General features: G+C 42.3%; 1 protein-coding gene across 1 annotated transcript in view; it reads right to left on the minus strand.

Annotated features, from left to right (window-relative positions):
• Nucleotides 1-17,338, minus strand: part of ADAMTS12 (ADAM metallopeptidase with thrombospondin type 1 motif 12) — a 387,137-nt gene that overhangs the window by 52,848 nt on the left and 316,951 nt on the right. The window lies entirely within an intron of this gene.

Below are 17,338 nucleotides of genomic sequence, written 5' to 3' on the forward strand. Positions count from 1 at the left end.
GGAATCAGGCTCCCTGACTTCACACTATACTACAAAGCTACAGTAATCAAGACAGTATGGTACTGGCACAAAAACAGAAATATAGATCAATGGAACAGGATAGAAAGCCCAGAGATAAACCCACACACATATGTTTACCTTATTTTTGATAAAGGAGGCAAGAATATACAATGGAGAAAAGACAGCCTCTTCAGTAAGTGGTGCTGGGAAAACTGGACAGCTACATGTAAAAGAATGAAATTAGAACACTCCCTAACACCATACACAAAAATAAACTCCAAATGGATTAAAGACTTAAATGTAAGGCGAGACACTATAAAACTCTTAGAGCAAAACATAGGCAGAATGCTCTATGACATAAATCAGAGCAAAATCCTTTTTGAACCACCTCCTAAAGAAATGGATATAGGGCTTCCCTGGTGGCGCAGTGGTTGAGAGTCTGCCTGCCGATGCAGGGGACACGGGTTTGTGCCCCGGTCCGGGAAGATTCCACATGCCACGGAGCGGCTGGGCCCGTGAGCCACAGCTGCTGAACCTGCACGTCCGGAGCCTGTGCTCCTCAACGGGAGAGGCCACAACAGTGAGAGGCCCGGGTACAGCCAAAAAAAAAAAAAAAAGAAAAAAAGAAATGGATATAAAAACAAAAATAAACAAATGGGATCTAATGAAACTTAAAAGCTTTTGCACAGCAAAGGAAACCATAAACAAGACCAAAAGACAACCCTCAGAAAGGGAGAAAATATTTGCAAGTGAAGCAACTGACAAAGGATTAACCTCCAAAACTTACAAGCAGCTCATGCAACCCAATATCAAAAAAACAAACAACCCAATCCAAAAATGGGCAGAAGACCAAAATAGACATTTCTCCAAAGAAGATATACAGATTGCCAACAAACACATGAAAGAATGCTCAACATCACTAATCATTAGAAAAATTCAAATCAAAATTACAATGAGGTATCACCTCACACCAGTCAGAATGGCCATCATCAAAAAAGCTACAAACAATAAATGCTGGAGAGGGTGTGGAGAAAAGGGAACCCTCTTGCACTGCTGGTGGGAATGTAAATTGATACAGCCACTACGGAGAATACTATGGAGGTTCTTTAAAAAACTAAAACTAGAACTACCATATGACCCAGCAATCCCACTACTGGGCATATACCCTGAGAAAACCATAATTCAAAAAGAGTCATGTACCACAATGTTCATTGCAGCTCTATTTACAATAGCCAGGACATGGGAGCAACCTAACTGTCCATCGGCAGATGAATGGATAAAGAAGATGTGGACATATATACAATGGAATATTACTCAGCCATAAAAAGAAACGAAATTGAGTTATTTGTAGTGAGGTGTATGGACCTAGAGTCTGTCATACAGAGTGAAGTTAAGTCAGAAAGAGAAAAACAAATACCGTATGCTCATACATATATATGGTACCTAGAAAAAAAAAAAAGCGTTCTGAAGAACCTAGGGGCAGGACAGGAATAAAGACGCAGACGTAGAGAATGGACTTGAGGACATGGGGAGGGGGAAGGGTAAGCTGGGACGAAGTGAGAGAGTGGCATGGAGTTATATACACTACCAAATGTAAAATAGCTAGTGGGAAGCAGCCGCACTGCACAGGGAGATCATCTTGGTGCTTTGTGGCCACCTAGAGGGGTGGGATAGGGAGGGTGGGAGGGAGATGCAAGAGGGAGGAAATATGGGGATATATGTATATGTATAGTTGATTCATTTTGTTATAAGGCAGAAACTAACACACCATTGTAAAGCAATTATACTCCAATAAAGATGTTAAAAAATAAAATAAAATAAAATCAGCCACAGAACAAATGCAGAAGCATGCTAATAATTTCCACACAAAGCAGCCATTTGTCTGACAAACAGATTTCCAGGAAATAATCCATGGTTAAAACAAGAGGGCTCTTTATTAGGAAGAGGAATTTTCTAAGACATAAGTGTACAATGGGGTTTTGTTTTCTTATTTTTCATTTGTTGCTACTATCTGTTATTCCTAGATTTTTGAAATTTGCATTACCTTTTTGTCAAAGAGTACATTCACATTCAGTGGGAAATAAAGTTTATTAATATGGTGAAGTAAATAATAAGGGAAGATACTAAATCTGTGACTCTTCTGTTTCATTTTCAGAAGGGCCTCTGATTCGGTTAGCAGGAGTGAAGTGGCAGGATATAACTGTTTTGCCTTTGTTTGCTGAATGCCAATTATCATATTCATTTTCTTATTGCCCTAAAGGAGGGCTATTTGTATTCAAGTTTTCCTAACCTGGAGTCTGTGGACCAGACTGAGGACAGGAGCCAGACTGAGGAGAATGGAAAGACTGGCTAATGCCTAGTTGTGTCCAAACAGGCCTAACCATTTTCTGCTTCTCACACCAGTTTGTTTAACTGATGTGATCAGCGAACCAGACTGAGTTAGAAAGAAAATTCCTCTCAGCTTACAGGAGCCCCTGGCAGAGAGAAAATGAAATCACAACCATTTCTTCCTTGTGTTGATTCTGATTTATGGAGTCATCCTGACACACTTTCCACGTTAGACTGCTACCAAGTGTTCAGATGAGTATAATAAAGTTAACCAACGTGGGATTGGGAGGTCAGCAGATTGCATTCAAGTACGACCCTGACACCAAGTGGCTACGTGACTTTACCTGTCTAAGCCTCTGTTTCTCCATCGGTATTAAAAGCAGGATAAGCTGGATGGTTAAATTCTCCCAGCATTCTAGAGTGATATGTGTCTGGGATCACTGGACTTACATTCTGCTTTGATTTCAGAATACTTTCTTGCTCTCCAAGTACTAAACCAGGATATGGAAATAAGTCTTTTCTGTTCCTTTCCTTATGTTAAACAGATTCATAAGACCCTTAAGATCAAATAATTCATTCCAAAAATTCTGTGTTGAACAGCACCCAAATTCATCTGTCCGTCTTCCCCCCACCCACTTCACTTCCTCCCTGTTATTGGGCACTTAACTATATTCCAGCTCCTGTATCCCAATATAGCAGAAGGAAGAAGTCATGTAATGAGTAGAAGTCGTAAAGATTATATGTCAAAAGTCGTTCATGATCTAGTGAGGGAACAAAGGAGGAGGCGGTCAACTTCACCTGAAGAAGCCAGGCAGGGCTTGAATGGAGGAGCCAAAGCTTGAGCTGAATCATGTAAGATGAGTAGATGCTCACTCAGCAGGCAAAATAGCGCGGGGGACATTCAAAGTGGGGGTAATGGCATATACGGGCGCAGTGCCATGAAGCAATAAGGCTTGTTCAGGAACATGTCCATCAGAATGCTAGAGCAGCGGGAAGGGGTGGACAAAGAGAGCTGGGCAGGGGCCATGATAGAGCCTCACGGTCTGGACATCAGTCCTCAGCTAGAGTCGTCTTGACTTCATGCTTTCTGTGGTCCTAAAGGTTTCCATTTGATTGCTGTTCTTTTCTCTACTTGTGGATTCCTTCATCTAAAACACTTGGGGCTTCCAAGAGTGGGTAACAGTTTAGATGTACAACAAAGTATATCAAGAGAAAATAAATGCAGTGATTTTGAGTGTATTATTCACCTTCCAGCTGGTCAGTTTTTGCTTTCTGGGCACAAAAGCTCCCCTATAACGTGCAGTTCTGTTTTGACTTTTGCACATCGGGCTTTGATGTATGTTTCTGGGAACACGTTATGTATGAGAGTCAGGGACTGTATCTAGCAAGACGGGGCTCTTTCTCTATTTTATTCATTTGTAAAAGTTCAGATCTAAAAAAAATGTAGCACTGAATATTATGAAACTCAAGGCCATAAGAAAAGGCTGTCACTTTTATTTTCCAAAAACAAGCTACAGGTAATAAGGTCAGCTACTGCTAAAATAAAATTGTAACACTACCTAGGTGGGAAGACAGGGCATTCCAAGGAAATGTAAAAATCTTTGATTCATTTCAGAAATAATCAAGATCTGTCAGACTTAACTACAAAAAGTTATTATCATTCTAAGAAAGATAATAAAGTTTACAAAACTGCAGGAGGTACAGGCAAAATGTTCAATCAGGAAGTGTGTGGGGCTGTGAGGATGCATAGCTTTGGTGTCAAACCCAGGTGAAGGTTTTTCAAGTTCATCTTTGTCACTTACAGCATTTCTTCCAGCACAAGAATCACTTCTTTTCTTATGCAAATTTTAATGTTCTGTAATTGGCATGTGTCTTACAACTGATGTAAATATTTACTGTGTAGTGTTTCCTTTCTTTCTGAAAGGCTGTCATTAAATTGATGACCCGTCCCCCAGCTGACGGTTTCTCAGAACTGAGAGTATTAGTACTAGCTGATCATGTGTTAGTGACTTAAACTCTCCAAGCCTTCATTTCCTCAGTGGGAATTATAAAGAAGGTCGTTTATTGGATAAAAATAAAACTGTTTACCTACAATTCTTGTGCGGTGTCGGGTGGTGATATTTGGCGAGTGCCAGGATGCAAGGTAGGTCAAGTCCTCCAAAGCTCATGGTTCACCTTGTCTGCTTAGTCCCGGGGAGTGGAGACCTGATGGACGGACAGGACTTACTCCACTGCCACCTTTCCACAACACCCCTGCCCCAAGTCCAGGAAGCCAGAAGTTAGCAAACGCCTGAGAACTACTCCTAACCTTTACCCAGAGCTCAAAGTTTGCCCAAGGCTTCATCTGAACAGTCTTCTACCATTTACAAAGTTGTTGCACACACACTCTTTTGATCTGTACAACTTTATGAGATTAGTAGACGCCGTAGGATCCCCTTCATTTCTTTAGAAAACTGAAGCTCCTAAGAGGTTGGAAGAAAGGACCAGCGTTCTATGCCGGTGACAAAGTGGAGCTGCCAACCCAGACGTGTCTGATCCCAGGCCCAGTGCTGCTTCCAGGATTCAATTCTGCAGAACTGCGTTTTCTCAGGTACACCTCGGGGACAAACGTGAGGACTATGCCCTGGAATTTGTTTCAGACAGATCAATGCATGAAGAAGAAGCCATTCCAAAAAAAAAAAAAACTTCTAGACTTTTTAAAGGTAAAGATCTGAATGTACAGGCTCATTGTACTGCCACATGTATGAGAAAATGTCCACAGCAGTTGCACCAGGGCTCCATCATGGAGATGAGTGGTGCTCGGAACAGAAGCCCGTTAAACAGCTACAATTCAGCCAGCAGTGGGGAGTTGCTGCTGAGTAACCCGGGGCCTCTGGTGTGATCCCTGCGGGTTCAAGGGAGGCTGCAGAAGACCCTTAGTCCTACAAGATTGAAGTGCCTCCGGATCTGGGGTAGGGGTCAGTGGGATAATGCAGAAAGATTCATGATCAAATTAGAATTCTTCCCTCGGAGAAAGTATTTGTGAAAAGGTAAACCATCAAGCTGGCAGAATCTAAACCCTCTGGATAGTTAAAGGCAAAACCAGGGGGTCTATTTTCCTACACTAGGGTTTGGAGGTTGGCCACTGAGTAAGTTTAAGAGTCCCGGTAGAATACTGAAACTAAGGAGGCCTTCAAATGTTTCCTAGTGTATGATTTGGACTTTAGACATGCATATGAACTGGTTAATAACGTGGTAGTCCAAAAGCTGTATCATTCAGTCACCAAAAATTTAAGATAAAATTTAAATCAACATTCCTAGGAAAAATGGAAGTCATGTATTCAATGTCCCCAATGATAGAAAAAACAGAAGTCAGGGCAATTGACTATCAGTAGTTAAATAGTGTCTCTGACATAAGGTTTATCTATTATCCTGAGAGAGGAGATATTTTCCTTACTGATAGGAATGGAGTAACTTTGAGGGTCTGAGTTTAGATGAGTGGTTACCACATTCTGGAAGAACCTGGTGATATGTCAGAGACAGCTTCTACAAAACACCAGGAGTCTACAGGGGTTAATAATACATCTACAAGCCTCCCAGAGAGAGAAGAGACCCAGAGACAGACACGGAAGGGATGAGCTGGCAGAGCAGGGCTTTCTTTAGGGGGTCTGACCCCAGAGAAGAGCTACCGGATCTCCCATTCAGGCTTTTATATCAGCTAGAATTCCTAGAATTTTACAGTGGAGGGAACTTTTTAAAAGTGTGAGCTATTTCACACATCTCTCCTTTCTATGAGCCATGTAATTTCCAAGGAGAGGATTAGTCCCAGTGATGGGAAAGTGGAAGTTCAGGACTTGGTCAACATTTGGCACCGTCAGGGATAGAAATGTTGCTTGAGATTCTTCTGGATATGGAAGAGAACTTGTAGCCAGACATTTAGTCCTTTTTTGATCTTGAGTTTGTTATGAGTTGGAAGAGAAAGAAAAAAGAACCAGCATTTGTTCCTGAAAGAAAAACGGTATGAAAACAGAAAAAGGGAGGTTGGCAGGCATCAAAGAAATGCGTGGTGATTTTCTCAGGGAGTCGCACTACTTTCTCTCTCTTGCCAAAGATCAGAGCCTTTCTTTGGGAAAAGGGGCCTAATGCAGATAAATGACATTCCACACTCCTGTCTGTCAGATAAGTCTGCCAGGAGAACCAGAGACATCCAGTGGGACACCTCATGGCCCTGCTTGTCTGGGGACGTGAGCTTTCTACAAGATGAGGGCGCTAACCATCTAGAGGGGATGCCAGCCTCCCCAAATTTCTGGGTAGCTCTTTTCCCTTCTGTGTCAAGGCCATCAAGGGAAACTGGCTCCCCAGAGAGAAGACAGGAGCCTGCAGGATGTCTTACAGGTGGGTGCACTTCACAAACAGAAGGTGTAGGCACAGCTCATACCTCGCACCCCTTCTGCCAAGCAGCTCTTAACCCCACCTCTGACCAATGTCTCTACGACCTGGCTGCATCTGTATCCCCCAGGGGCTGGCTCAGCCCCATCAGGGTGACAGGCAGGTCGGGCCTGATTGGTGCCCAGAAGAACCAAGCCTGACTAATCCTAAAACCTGATAAAGCCTTTCACGAGGGACTATGCAGGCAGCACAGAAAAATGAGTAACCACAGCTAGATTAGCAAGGACAGGAAAATGCACTTCTGAAAGATAAATATAGGGCATACACTTTTGTTTTGTTTTGTTTTTTGCGGTACGCGGGCCTCTCACTGTTGTGGCCTCTCCCGTTGTGGAGCACAGGCTCCGGACGCGCAGGCTCAGCGGCCATGGCTCACGGGCCCAACCGCTCCGCGGCATGGGGGATCTTCCCGGACCGGGGCACGAACCCGTGTCCCCTGCATCGGCAGGCGGACTCTCAACCACTGGGCCACCAGGGAAGCCCAGGACATATGCTTTTAAAGACCAAATGTATCTTTATGTTTCCGTTTTCTTTTCATTTTGAGTCTGACAGATTCAATGTTATACTTGCTTTGTGAGCAGCTGCTGAACGATGATTTAATTACACTTGTGCTAATGTATCATTATTAATCATAATGCTAAACTTAAGCAATTTAGAAATAGTGTTGCATGCTGGACAAGCAATTCATTACACAAATTAAATTTTTTTTTTCTCAGTTTATCTGGTAAGGGAAGACAGGCAGATACAAACTTGTGGGCTACTGAAAACTCTGTTTGTTCTCAGGCTATTGTGTAACTTGAAGCAGGCCTATGGTAACACCTGATTTACGCATTCACCAGTTTATCAAAGCAAAGGGCAGAAAGGAGGCAGGAAGGGAGGAAGGAAACCTGCTTTAGCAAATGACCTCGTATAAGTCCCTCCCCGCCCCCCGACACCCCCAACACTGCTGAGCCTGATCGGTTACCTTGCTCCAGTTTCCCACTTTGCAGCCAGCGCAGGGACGGAGGTGGTACCTCTTAGCAGGGTCAGGCCTCTGCAGGGCAGCGCAGTCGGAATCCACTTAGGTGCTGCACTGCACGCTCCGCCAGTAGGCCCCCAGGCCACACGTGGTGGAACACTGCCGGGGGGCGGGGGGGGGGGTGGAGGGGAGGAGAGAGAAGAGGCTCAGGGCCGCTTTCTCAGACACACCCCACCCCACCCTGGAGTCGGGGGGGGGGGGGGGTCCTCAGTCTCGGCTACTCACTAAAATGGCCTGCAGAGCTTTTGAACAAACCAGCGCTGAGGCTCCAACCCCAAACAATCTGAACGCCTGTGGGTAGGGCTCAGGCAGGAGTATTTAAGAAACAAATCCCAGGTGATTCTAATAAGCAGCCAGGCTTGCAAATCCCTGATTTGCCTGTGGGAGGAAAACCCAGTGCAAATAGAGATGTGCTTCCCTTTAAAAAGTATCCTGGTGGATAGACCTAGAGTCTGTCATACAGAGTGAAGTAAGTCAGAAAGAGAAAAACAAATACCGTATGCTAACCCATACATATGGAACATATAAAAAAAAATGGTCATGAAGAACCTATTCCGGGCAAGCCGGGAATAAAGACACAGACCTACTAGAGAATGGACTTGAGGATATGGGGAGGGGGAAGGGTAAGCTGGGACAAAGTGAGAGAGAGGCATGGACATAGATACACTACCAAAGGTAAGGTAGATAGCTAGTGGGAAGCAGCCGCAAAGCACAGGGAGATCAGCTCAGTGCTTTGTGACCGCCTGGAGGGGTGGGATAGGGAGGGTGGGAGGGAGGGAGACGCAAGAGGGAAGAGATATGGGAACATATGTATATGCATAACTGATTCGCTTTGTTATAAAGCAGAAACTAACACACCCTTGTAAAGCAATTAGACTCCAATAAAGATGTTAAAAAAAAACAAGTATCCTGGCGTGAAGGCCTGGGCAAGGGGGTGAGCTGCAGGCCCACTGCCGCATTTCACCAATGCTGCTCATAGAAAGGGAAGAGCAGAAAATAGCCTCGGTCAACATTTTTTCACCTGGCTCATGTATGGAGGTCAATTCTTCTTAAAATTCTTTAGGATTGGATGTGAATCTCTCATAAGTTCCTAGCTTTTTTTCTCTGTACTATATTATGTGTGTATATATATGATATACATATATAGACACATTAGAGATAATAACAGCTGAAGTGAATAGATTGATTGCACTAGTGGCCCAATTGTTCACGCCCATGCTCTTTTCAATGGACTTCACAGCTCCTCTCATCATCTGGTGGAATGTATTTCCCCAGCTGCTGAATCAGGACTGTTCTTGCAACTTTCTTTTGCCAAGAAATTGCAGTGGGTGCCGTTGTGTCAGTTCTCAAGAGGGCTTGCTTGTTCTGGTTCTCTCTTGGACCCTCGTCTCTGCCATGAGAATAAAACGGGGCTAGCCTGCTGGAGGATGAGAGATCATGTGAAACCCAGCTGGGTGACCCAGCCGAGCCCATCTCAGACCAGCCAGCCTTCAGCTGACCCTTCAGCAAATGCATGACAAGCCAAACTGAGGTCAGCTGAGCTCAGCCCGGGTCAGCAGATACTCCTAGCTGACCCAGAAACTCATGGACAAAAATTAATGTTTACTGAGATTTTGTGGTTGGTTGTTATATAGCGTTATTGTGGCAATGGACAACTGATACAACTACACGACAGGTACCTTTCCTATATTTTCTCTAACCTCTGAGACTCAGGATACAATTATAATTCTGCAGTTGACTAATTGTGCAATCTTTCGCAGTTTCCTAACTTCCCTAGCATGTGAAACTGGTGATAACACTAAGACCTCATTTATTAAGTTGCTGTGAGAACAACAGAGGTAATTCACACACGAAGTGAGTGCTCTACAAATGTTACCTATTAAACATAGTATACCTGCAAGGTCAGCGTTATGAGTCCCACTTTCCAGATTTCCGGGGCCCAGAGAGCTTAGCAGTCATGCTTAAGGTCACACAGACAGTACAACGTTAATTTCACATTACAACATGGAGAAAAACATGACGTTTGCCCCAAACCCAGGACAGGAGCTAGTGAGACCAAATTCCCAGGCTACTGATGACCCTGGTACATCACAAGTGATGTCTACAGTTCTTTGTACCATATTTATGTTGTAAATAAACACGTCTCTGGAGTTCTGAATCTAGTCCTGTTAGATTCAGATGTTGTGAGTAGACATTTGTTTAATTCCTTTTTGACAATTTCTATTTAGACAGCAAATGAGTCCAAAGGTGAAGCTGACAGGAGGATGTCCGTGGACCGCAGTAAGTAAAAGGGGATTCCACTGATTGTCTCTTTAGTTAGTTTCAAATTAGGAGTGTGGCAGGGGGTGTGGGGGGGTGGTCAGAGAAGAGAGGAGGACCCTAAGGAGGCAGAAGGGACAACCTGCTTGTTCTGGGAACTTTCTCCCTCGTTACAGCTAGTGACCCTGTGACAACCGATTTACCAGGTCAAGGAGCAGGTTTGGGGGTGGTCAGAACTGGAAATGATGTGCAGCGCTACATCAGAATCCTGCGAAAACTGCTGTGAAAGGCTGCGGACAATTTTACTGTCACTTCCATTTACAGGACTGCACAGCATACATTTCACTGACTGGCCCAAGGGATCCGACTGAATGATGAGGCAATTTGACGAGAGGTGACCTTCTGTCAAAATGAGATCCACATCCATACATACTGTGAAGCACCTACATTTTTTGTCTTATAAACAGATATCAAAGCCAATGCTTACTGAGTACTTCCTATGTGCCTGACACTCTCCTACATATAGTTATTCCTTTTATCTCATAACAATCTTATGAATCAGGCATCGTCATCATCCTCATTTTAAAGATGAGGAAATGGGTGCAGTGAGAACATACAGTTAGTAAATGATGGAGCCAATACTCAAACCCAGAACATCTGCTTTCTAGATTTATGTCTATTTACAGTGTTAACTCGGTTTTTATATCAATTCTTTAGTAATTTTCAAAATCACAGGTAGTTAGAGGAACATGCTGTGTATGCTGGGGGACATGAACACCCCTTCAACACAGGACAGACAGGGAGGACACACAGAGAGAAATTTCAGATCCATTGCTAAGGAACTTTAGAAATGACAATACTTCCAATCTTAAAGAGCAGGAAAGGCTTTATGGAAGAAGAAGCTCAAAGCTTGATACTGAAGCACAGGTAGAACGTAAAAGGACAAAGGACAAAGAAAAGGAAGTTCCAGGCAGAGGAAACAGCGTAAACAAAGGCATTGAACTGAAACTGAGCAGTTTCGATTTGGTGAAGCTTACGATGGATGACGTCATAGAAGGCAGTATGTTGAAAGCGGAATTATTCGAGGACCTGAAGGCTGTTGGATATTAGAGTGGATTTTATCTGGTACGTAATGGAGAGACATTAATGATTTGTGATCAGGAGTTTGGAATGATTAGAAAATTCCGCTCAGAAGAGTAATATGGCAGTCTTACATCTCTCGTGACGATGTATGGAAAGCATTGGGGAGGGGAGAGATTGGAAGTGCCCAGACCAGTAAAGGTAAAGGGAAGAGTCCTAGGGTTCTCCATTCTTAACTATTGGGGCACTATTGGTAGTTTGGACTTCCCTCAATGTCACAACACCCTCATTGTCTTTGGCTCTCAGACACTGAATGCTGGTAGCAGCCCCCATCCCCCATCATTGCAACGAACGAAACCATCCCTACTCTTTTCCAGATGCCTCCCACTGTTAGACTGGAAACTCCTGAGCCTAAACTGACAGGAAATGAAGAGATGACAGAAATGATGAGATGACACAGACGTGAAAAACTGTCAGGGTTTTTCTATTAGGACAAGGGAAGACTGATACCAGTGGTGATCCTGGTGTTCCTAAGGGGTGGTGACTGAGGGGCCAGCGATGCCATTATAGGGAGGGACAATCCTAAAGAAGCAACTTCAGATACGGGTAGAATAAAAAATCATGGCAGAGTGGGAAACTCAAAACCCAAAGTTTTCATTCTGAATCTTGATCCTCTCAGACAGTTCTGTGTATTAAACATTTTGTCTCAAAAGATGCAGAAAGGGAGCAGGCCCCAAGCCCTGTCATGAAGGGGACTCCTGCCAAACGTGGAGCTCTGTTCTTGTAATATCCTTGTAGCTTTACAAACCTCTGCAATCTGGGCCAATTCCCCCTTTCCAGCCAAACTGCCTAGAATTAATAGCTCTCAATGGCTCCACCACGGTTGCCAAATTTTTGGTGAGCTATGATGTATTCAATGAGAGACTTTATTTCTGTCAAAATCAAAGATATGACATGAGATAGAATTAATTTTTGTATCTTGATCAAAATCAAAATGCATCCGTTAACCTCTGGGCTCAAACAGTCATCAGGGTTGATAGGTACGTTTATTTAGGTTTAGTTTATTTGGATATAGTAACTTCTCGTTAGATCAATTAACATTTATCAATTAATTCACATGTATTAAATATCCTCAGGACAAATGCATTAAAACACATTTACATAAGAGTATGGGAAAGGAAACTAATTTCTGAGTCATCCTAAAGCTACTTTTTTTTTTTTTTTTTTGCGGTACGCAGGCCTCTCACTGTTATGGCCTCTCCCACCACGGAGCACAGGCTCCGGACACGCAGGCTCAGCGGCCATGGCTCACGGGCCCAGCTGCTCCGCGGCATGTGGGATCTTCCCGGACCGGGGCACGAACCCGTGTCCCCTGCATCGGCAGGCGGACTCTCAACCACTGCGCCACCAGGGAAGCCCCTAAAGCTACTTTTTAATGAAACTTCTGTATGAATTTGTGGACTGAGAGAGCTGTCCATCTTTATTAACAGTCCTAATGTGGGGACTGTCCCATCTGAGAACTGTGATAGCCTCCAAAAGGGTCTCTCCTTTGGGCTGCACTTTGGTGTCCCTTCCATCTCAATACCATAAATGTTCTCCCCAAAGTCACCAGTGACCTTCTAATTGTAAGATCCATTAGGCCCACTGTCAGTCTTCATGTCCCTAGACGTCTGTGGCACCATATTTCTTGATTTAAGCCTTAAATATTAGACTGTTCCTTACCAGTCTTTCACATGGAATCTCATTGTCAGCCAGCTCCCTAAAATGTTGGTGTTTTCCAGTGTCCCAACCCTGGACCACTCTTTGCGGCCTACAGGCTGTGCTTGGGTGACCTCATTCACTTCCAAGGTTCTAACTTCTACCTATTGATCATGGCTACCAAATTTTATCTCCAGTTTTCACCTCTCTCAAGAACCTCAGACCCATACACACAAACATCTGCTGGTTATCCTTTGGATATCCCACAGGTCTTATCAACTAAACTTGATCTGAAACTAAACTCATCATCCTTCCTTTCTCTGTCTCTTTTGAAACTTACTTTTTCCATACATTGTACTATATCTCAGTTTATAGGAGGATCACCTAACAGACACCCAAGATTCCAACAGAAGAGTCATGACAGACTCCTCCTCTCCTCTCTCCCCTTCATACCCCACATTCAATTCCCCACAAAATCCTGCTGATTTTAAGTTCTCAGTGACTCGTGAATTTATCTTCCCTTCTTCATCCCAAGCATTCCTTTTTTTTTAAGCTTGTCATTTTATTTATTTATTTTTTTACATCTCTATTGGAGTATAATTGCTTTACAATAGTGTGTTAGTTTCTGCTTTATAAGAAAGTGAATCAGTTATACATATGTTCACATATCTCTTCCCTCTTGCATCCCCCTCCCTCCCACCTTCCCTATCCCACCCGTCCAGGCGGTCACAAAGCACCGAGCTGATCTCCCTGTTCTATGCAGCTTCTTCCCACTAGCTAGCTACCTCACGTTTGGTAGTGTATATATGTCCATGCCTCTCTCTCGCTTTGTCACAGCTTACCCTTCCCCCTCCCCATATCCTCAAGTCCATTCTCTAGTAGGTCTGTGTCTTTATTCCTGTCTTATCACTAGGTTCTTCATGACATTTTTTTTTCTTAAATTCCATATATATGTGTTAGCATACGGTATATGTCTTTCTCTTTGTGACTTACTTCACTCTGTATGACAGACTCTAGGTCTATCCACCTCATTACAAATAGCTCAATTTCGTTTCTTTTTATGGCTGAGTAATATTCCATTGTATATATGTGCCACATCTTCTTTATTCATTCATCTGATGATGGACACTTAGGTTGTTTCCATCTCTGGGCTATTGTAAACAGAGCTGCAATGAACATTTTGGTACATGACTCTTTTTGAATTATGGTTTTCTCAGGGTATATGCCCAGTAGTGGGATTGCTGGGTCATATGGTAGTTCTATTTGTAGTTTTTAAGGAACCTCCATACTGTCTCTCACCACTCTTATTCAACATAGTTTTGGAAGTTTTAGCCACAGCAATCAGAGAAGAAGAGGAAATAAAATGAATCCAAATCAGAAAAGAAGAAGTAAAGCTGTCACTGTTTGCAGATGACATGATACTATACATAGAGAATCCTAAAGATGCTACCAGAAAACTACTAGAGCTAATCAATGAATTTGGTAAAGTAGCAGGATACAAAATTAATGCACAGAAATCTCTGGCATTCCTATACACTAATGATGAAAAATCTGAAAGTGAAATCAAGAAAACACTCCCATTTACCATTGCAACAAAAAGAATAAAATATCTAGGAATAAACCTATCTAAGGAGACAAAAGACCTGTATGCAGAAAATTATAAGACACTGATGAAAGAAATTAACGATGATACAAATAGATGGAGAGATATACCATGTTCTTGGATTGGAAGAATCAACATTGTGAAAATTATTACCCAAAGCAATCTACAGATTCAATGCAATCCCTATCAAACTACCACTGGCATTTTTCACAGAACTAGAACAAAAAATTTCACAATTTGTATGGAAACACAAAAGACCCCGAATAGCCAAAGCAACCTTGAGAACGAGAAACAGAGTTGGAGGAATCAGGCTCCCTGACTTCAGACTATACTACAAAGCTACAGTAATCCAGACAGTATGGTACTGGCACAAAAACATCCCAAGCATTCTTGTCCTAGTTCTCATTCCTCATCTGGACTACTGCAGTATCCTCCCAACAGGTCAAATCCCTCATCCTCACTGCTTCCAGAATGAGCTACCTAAAACACACAGTGGGCCATGTCATTCAGTGTTAGAGACTGCTAGATACTCACTACAATCCTTTTTCCTCTTCTTCCTGGGTATACAATTAGATTACATTTTCCATCCACCTTGCTATTTGGTTTGGTCATACGACTGAGTTCTAGACAATGGAATGTGAGCAGAATTGATAAGTGCCCCTTCTAGGCTTGGCCCATAAAACCTCCCATGGGAGTGCCTCTGTGCTCTTTTCCCTTTCTGACTGTGACTAGGATCGTGACCCCAGGGCAAATTTGAAGACAGGAGGATGGCATTTTCAGACTGGATTCCCAGCATCATTTTCTACTACCACCATTGCAGACATGGAATCACCTTGTATTATTATGCTGAGTGAGAAATCAATTTCTGGCGAACCATAACTTGTTTGGCTCTATTTGTTAACAACAGCCTAGCCTCTGTGTGTGTGTGTGATTTCTAATTACATACACATACTGTACACATGTCATTCATACTTTATTCTGATACTGATCCCATATATATGCCTTTTATCATCTACACTTTCACACTCTGTTTGACCTAGCTTGTATTCTTCTCAAGGCCCACAGGGTCTTTAATGGTAGGTACTTTCAGACTTCATCTCCATTGGCTAATTAAAAAATCCTACAAATTAACTAAGTAGCCTCAGTTTCCATAACTTGTTGTCTTTGTCTTTGAGTATGGACACACTGTCCAGACTGCTTTCTTGGATGCAGAACAATAAGCCTATTTATCTGTCCTTAAGGGATGCCCCAAGCTCTTGGAAAGAAAGATACCTTTGGGTGGCACTACTTAAAAGGATATAATTCATAAAACCTAACCAGAACATTTGTATTTCAAAATATCTAGGCTGAACCCACTGCAGTGACATTATAGGCACCATTTGCCCCTGTGAACTCAAAAGTAACCATGGAGCCCTCAATGTTATTTTAAGTACCTTCGTGTGAACTATGTGATTTTCTCATCTGTCTACCCAGGGTTACCACATAAATGGCATTGTTTTTATGTCATATGACCAAAGAAGAAACAAAAATAGCAGAAGGTAGAGAGAGTGGTGATGTTTTCTGATTTGCAAAGCAATGGATCATAGGCTCTGAAGTCTGTCTGCTTGGGTTCAAATCCCTGCTGTGTCACTCATGAGTGTGTGTGATTCTGGCTAGCTACTTCACCTTTCAGTTCCAGTTTCCTTATCTCTACAATGGGGGGCAATATTACCAATCTCCTTGGGCTGTGGTGAGGATTCACGCATTCATATAAATGCATGTGAATTAGCATAAAATCATGCTATAAAGCATGGCACACACTTGATAGATGTTCATTGTCAACATCCTCCTCATCATTAAGAGCCCATTAGGACTTTCCTAATGGAAAGAAACCTGACAAAAATGTCAGGGATCATGAGACCAGCTCCTCTCCTTTTTTTCAACAAATTGGATTACTCTTAAGCATGAAAATCTTTTCTCCTCCTGAACCTGGATTCTTTACTTCCAAATGGGGATAATAAGATGCCCCTCCATTGACAGAAAATGAAATGAATGTGATTTCACTTTAGAACTTAAAGTAAATCAATGTGAAACATAGTTCAAATGCAAACAAAAAATTTTGGAAGTTTGAATATACCTATTTTTTTTGCCACTATAGTCAATTTCAGGACCAATGATGCTGATTAATTCATACAAAAGAATTTTATATAGCTAAATTGTCGATTGGTACTGAAATTCACTAGAGAGACAGCAGATAAGAGCAGAAAGTTTTAGAAGATTCATCATCCAACGGACATGTCCATAGACAAGTTACTTACCTGTTAAAAATCTTAGTTTTTCTCTACATAAATTGGTATAAACAAGACCCTACCTACTCCCCAGGACTGTCAAAAAGAGAAAATAGTAGACTACATATGGAAGTGGTTTGGAAATTAACATGCTTCATAAATGAAATATATTGTTATTTTATATTAGCTGTTAACACTTCTTTTTAGCTAGAGAGATGAGTCATGCATTGTCATCAAAAATGCTGAATGACATCAACATGTGATCATTTTGCCACAAAGTCCTCTTTTGCATTGTCAAGTTATTTTTAACAAGTTCAAATACTGTGCATTTGAAATTCAAGTGGGTGAGAAATGATTTTGATGCTTCAGAGGATGTAATTAGTTCTAGAAATGAACAAACAAATATCTAGCCAAATTCCTCAAACCTGGAAACAGGGACCAACACTTTGTCATCATGTTTATTTTCTTCTTCCTCTATCTTCTAATCCTTTTAATAAGCCAAAAAGAATTTTTTTTAATGCAGGCAAATACTGAGTCCAAAAAGAAAAGAAATGCTTTAAAGAAATTTGTCTTAGATTTCCATTTCAATTGTGATTGCTTGACAGGTTTAAATCAGAGTCTCAACACTGGCTTTCTGAATGAAATATGAACCCATGTCCT

The sequence above is a fragment of the Lagenorhynchus albirostris genome, chromosome 3, assembly GCF_949774975.1.
Source record: "Lagenorhynchus albirostris chromosome 3, mLagAlb1.1, whole genome shotgun sequence".
Lineage (NCBI taxonomy): Eukaryota > Metazoa > Chordata > Mammalia > Artiodactyla > Delphinidae > Lagenorhynchus > Lagenorhynchus albirostris.